Source organism: Coturnix japonica, chromosome 6, assembly GCF_054131305.1.
Source record: "Coturnix japonica strain WE chromosome 6, WE-NBRP24, whole genome shotgun sequence".
Classification (NCBI taxonomy): Eukaryota; Metazoa; Chordata; class Aves; order Galliformes; family Phasianidae; genus Coturnix; species Coturnix japonica.
In genome coordinates this window covers 36,676,776-36,682,775 of record NC_140668.1, presented here as the reverse complement: position 1 = coordinate 36,682,775, position 6,000 = coordinate 36,676,776, and positions in this window count along the sequence as shown.

Genomic DNA, 6,000 nt, shown 5'->3' with positions numbered 1-6,000 from the left:
TGGCATTAGTGCAGCTTTCTATAAAACCTGTGGGACTGCTGAATGCATTGTCTACTATTATTTCTCTACATCCCACCCCAAGTTCTGGAATAGTAAATGGGTTTTGTTTTCACACATGTGAACAGGAAAGTTACAGGCAACTAGAACAGCCTGATACTGCAGTGAGAAGAAATAGGGTGTGTTTCATTGTCAGGAGAGGGATAAAAACGGTGAGTCAGACAGGAATCTTACACTTTAGAATAAATTCTTAAGAGACCAGTACATTTTTTCTTTCCAAAACAGAAAAATAGTCCATGTTTATTACCATGAGGTCTATGTCTTCAAATTTTAAAGCAGAAAAACCAATTGCTTTTTGGTTTTTCATTCTGAGTCATTTAAATATAAGCAACATGCATGTTCAACATCCAAAATTGAGTTGCTGTAAAATATTCTAGGGTAACAATTTGCAATACTGTGCTCTAATGCCACATCTACTTGCAGACTGTTTTCCTGTGTAAATCTTTTCTTCCAGAGCTAGAATTGAGTATTAGAACTACCTACACCACTACTTACCCAGCTAGTACAGTTCTAATGATGATCAGCTAGTAAAATGCCTCATATTTTGAGCAGATAAGGAATGGAGACAGTTTTGCACTTTATAAAGCTACTATGTGTAAACGGTTATTATTTACTTCTAACTGTGCTATAGTCTACAAGTTAGCATCCTCCAAGATTGCCTTCTTCTCTATCCCAGGTAAGATAAATAAATAAATATTTGAACTAACTGCCATTTAAAATAAACAAAGAATCATGTAGTCTCCTAATCCTTACTCAAGAAGCAAGTCATTCTTTAATCCACCCTTCAATATGAACTAAACTGGGAATGGAGAGAGAAGAGCACAGGGTAGGATGTCTCACAAGGCCTGTTTCATGGAAATGACTTTGTTTCTATCCCTTTCTCTCTGTGGGCCCTGCTCTTCTGCTGAATTTCAGCATCTAACAGCTTTCTGGAGTGCTGGCAGGTATTTTCTCAACTCTGCTATGGACCTGTACCTAGCAGATGAATAATTGCAACTGAGCTTGCTCTCTAACCTTGCCCCAGCCATAAAGCTCCAAGGCACTTTTGCTTAGTGGTTTTCTGCAGCAGTTCAGTTACTTTCAGTCCTATAGCTGTATCCATGGACAAATATTTCAATTCCTACCCCTTGTTTACCTTCTTTGCTGTAATGCAAGGCTACCTCAAACATTTTATTTGTCCTTTCCAAAATATAGGCATGTAGCAACTTCATCCTGCAATGCTACTGAAGGAAAACTGAGTCATGGAAAGCAAAGGGACCTGATTAAGATCATAAGGGTGATCAAAACTGGGCCACGTGCTAAATGCCTTTGGCACCACCCCTTCCCTCTATTGAAAGAACCAGTCAGCCTTTCCTGGGGGACCTGGGAGCTTCCTTTGTTATTGAACAAAACTAAAGGTAAAATAGAGTTTAATGTAGAAATATCCATTAACTGAACTGTTTCTATTCCCAGCATGTGCCCATCCCTCCTCATTTTACCATCACCACTCCTTTACCTTCCCTCTGTAAGCATGCTTGTTTCTGGCCTAAATACAGGTGTTCTGGAAGCTATTACAGCTCTGTTGGAACAGAATATGATGCACGGCATCTCATCAGGGCTTTCCCTTCATTAAGGGAATGACTTCTTGTTTCCTTTCTGACCTCACCTATTGTTTAAGAAATGAATGGACATAACAGTGAGAAAATTTGTTTTGGCAATGAGATCTGTATTTTCCAAGCCTCTGTTAGACTGAATTCTGCCCAGAAATATAAATCAGAATAATTAATTAAAAAATAAAACAAAACAAAACAGCACAAAGAAGCTTATCATTCCCTATTTTATTCCCTATTTTGATAGTAACTGTACAAAGTCAAAGTCTCTGCATAAAAATTCACTAAGCAAATTTATTAGAAAAGTTATTTTTTCTTTTAAGAATTAAAAAGAAAAAAAAAAAAAGATCCACAGGAAAAACTGGAAAAAAGCAACTTATCACTGTCAGAGTTCTCCCTAAGTCATATCCAAACACAAGATACTCATCATGAGTTATGGGAAAGTTAATGCTGTAGGAATAAATTAACCACTGAATTTTCATGGCCTTATTGTGTGTCAGTTTCTAAAGCCCAACCAAATAGTAGCTAGGAAATTCAAATGTGAGAGATATGCTCTTAATTCCCACAGTCATGGATTTCTTTTAAAAATCCCTTCTTATGATATAAGGGTCATTGCAAATATTCTAACATGAATATATGGCTTACTTATGGGTAGCACATTTCACCATTCTCATTCAGCCAGAAGCCAGCTTAATCTTTCATCTTTTAACAGAGGAACAGCAGATGCATAAGTATATTTTAGGGGGAATAAAATAGTTGTGAGCGAGAGGGAGAATGTGTCAGTCTCTGAATATCTCTGTGCACAGAGCTAGAGCTGATAGATAGGCCTAGATCTGTTAAACGTCCTGACTTTGGGCTTTTGTTGAACAGTGTTGTGCACAGCTCTGCTCCCTTTCTTTTTCAGACGCTGTCTTTGCACTGTCCGGTGCAGCTCTGTATTTCACACACTGTGGTCATAGCAACATGGCTGCTAAACCCCTCCATCAGAATCCCAATTGTAGCTGCCTTGGGCATGGCAGCAACCACAGTGGCTTGAGTTAAAAAAGCTCAGATTGTACGGTTGTGTGTCCTGACATCTGCTCCAGAAGAATGACAAGAAGGTAGAACGGTGATGTGAGCCAAAATTCCCTTATAACATTTTAAAAATGGACATTTTTGAGTACCCTGATCTGGAAGAATAGAATGGACAGCACGAGGAAGCTTAGGGTAAGTCAAGTGGATATCCTTGTCCCATTGGATTCCGTTTTGCTGCATCGAGATTTCACCCTCCCTCCTTCCCATTTATACTCACAACCTTTTCTTTATCCAACTGTCATGACTTTTAGGCAGATAAATATCTTACATGCTTCTCAAGGGTGTCACTTGCTATTTAGTATTTTCCCTCTGGTATCAGCACCTGTTAAGCACGGAAGTAAAGTGATTAGTCTTACATGTTTGGCTTCAAAAATTGATTTCAGGATGTGTATCCATTTTACTGGTAGTTTTGCCAATTTAAAATAATGATGCCCCCTTCAGTAATGAAATTCTTTAGTCTTAAAGTGTAGGAATTACACTGGGAAGTTGTCTGGATTTCCCTTTCTCTTGGAGTTTTCTAGATCATCTACCCTTTTGTGACAAAGCTGGCTGAGATTATCTAGCTTTAAAGGAAATTTGCCTCTGCAGATCTAGACGTGACCAGAAAGAAAGTCCTTTTGATGGAGAAGGGAAAAACATCTTAAAATTTGGTGGTCTTGTAATAACCAGAAATAATAACCAGTGATCATGTTGGATAAAAAGTACCACTATATTTCTGTTCAATTACATTAGACCTAAGATAGTGGCATCTCAAAGAATGGCTTAAATCAGCTAAGCCCAGTTTTAATAGGTCACTAACTGCCATTACATTACCTGAGCATTCCATTGTAGCAACATACACAAGTATTTCTTACCATTAAGCATATTCAAATGATCTTCAAGAAGTCACATTGATCCATAACTCAAATCAGTGGATCCCTTCTGTCCTCTTGCATCCTGGAGGCGCACTGTGCCTGATGCAGCTTCAGCTCTGTAAGGAGAAATATCTCCCAAACAGGCTACTCTGTATACGCCAAAAACATCTGATTCCTAAGCAGCTTTTTTACAAGCCTTTGAAAATTATGCATAAATTCTCCGTTCATCATGTATCTTGAGATCTCTTTGTATTTTGTTGTTTGTCTTCTATATTGTATCTTTCTTATGTAAAATTCATTAAGCTTTTGTAAATATGAGGAAAAACTGTTCCTTTTTGCTTTTCCCCTTGGGATTCTGGAAGGTTACCTTGTTTTGTGTGCAGATATTATCTCTCTTCTGGGCGTTGTTTTTGATACAATTTTTAGTTTGTAACTTCAAAAAGGGGCAGCTCACAGTGTTTTGCTAGGTCCAGCCCCAAAGTGAAATAAATCATTTCATTTGAATTAATGACATTGACAGAGGAAGAAAGAACTTACTTAGCTTAGAAGAATGGAAGGCAGGAATAAGTTTTTCACTCAGAGGGTGGTGATGCACTGGAACAGGTTGCCCAAGGAGGCTGTGGATGCCCCATCCCTGCAGGCATTCAAGGCCAGGCTGGATGTGGCTCTGGGCAGCCTGGTCTGGTGGTTGGTGACCCTACACATTGCAGGGAGGTTGAAACCAGATGATCACTGTGGTCCTTTTCAACCCAGGCCATTCTATGATTCTATGAATGACCTACATCCAGGTATTTAGTTCCTTATTTTTAACTATGTATTCAACCAAAGTAGGACTTCAGTAAATCTAAGAAAACCTGCTGGGCGTACTTGAGAAAAAAGTTATGCTGCAGTCAACTGGCACAAATTACAGCAGTTCTAGGCATATTCTGCTTTAAGTTGAACCCAGTACAGGCAAGTCAATAGATCTAAGAAGCCACAGCCAGCTCCATGATACTTTTCTTTGCTTACGTTGTGATTAAGGCCATCAGAACAGGAAATCCCCTGAGCTGCAAGTAGTTGGAAGCTGGAAAAGTACTCAAGGGAAAGATTGTATGAGAGTGACATTCCTGCTCCTTCTTAGGCATCTGTTTATGGTTACTATTTCCCTTGGTCCCCTCCAAGACACAAGCATAACTGCATTCCCAGAAACATTTTAAATCTGCATAAGAAGGTGAAGGGTTTGTGCAGCTGCAGGATGGGAGCTGTGTCTCACCAAGGGAAAGCAGATGGATGGAGCCAGAACAGCTGTTCTTATGTTAGGTACTAAATAGATCCAAGTAAGGAAAAATAACTGAAACAAACAAACAAAGAGGAAGAAAGAAAGAAAAGAAGAAATAGGATCTAGAACAGAATATTAGAAGTACCCTGTAGAAATAGAAGTATTTTCTAAAAGCACTTCTTTTCCTCATGTAGGAAATAAATATCTTTCTGACAGCAGTTGCAATTTGGTGAAACCAAAATCACTTCCTGAGTGCTTCCTCACAGGGATCAATGTCTGGCTCCAAAAAGCGGTCAACATTAGCTCTCAAAACCTTCACACCACATCCTGTGTGGTCAGATTTTCTAGCTTCAGCTCTAGGGAAAGCAACTTCTCTGTATCACCGTTTGGGGATGTAGCAAAAGTGAGATGCTGAGAAATGCCAGTTTTCCACTTCTCAGAGAGTCTCAAAGAGTTTCAGTAGCATCCAGGCAAGAAAAGCTCTTACTGGAATGCTCAGGTGAGAAACCATCCTTAGTACACATCCTGGAACAGCTCAGGTAGATGGATGTATGGGGACAGTTGCCAGGTCTCTTCCTTTGGTCTTAACTCTGGGAACAGCAAAGTGCTTGTGTCCCACCATTTTTGGCACTCCAACATATGTGGAATGCTGCAAAAACAACATTTCATTATAAAACTTATAGCTTAAGGTACTGGCTCTGTGCCCACAACCCAGCCTGCTCACAAGAGATGCTAAGATTTTGTGCTACAGAAAAGGAGAAGTTGTTTTTTCAAGTTCTTTGAATCTTTTCATATCTTATTTGGACTTCTTCCTTTTAAGTAAAGAAGGATTAAAATAAAACTCCAGGCCAGAATGTACAAACTGAAATACTGCTCTATTTTTGGAAGAAAGCTTGTGGGAATGCTGACTCATCTATTAGAGTCAGTGCTTCCCCACTTTCCTTCAAGTTCAGATTTAAATAGTTAAATGAGATACACATACAGATGTGTGGACACAGATGATTTTTCTAGCCAGTGGCTAGAGACCAATGATCTAAAGGGAGCAAATAAGGTATTTAACCCTTTCAGTTTATTGAATCCTGAAAGCTTGGAACACAAAATAATAACAATCAAATGTTATTAAACATGCTGAGTGCTTTAACAGATAATCATATACAATCAGGCTCCA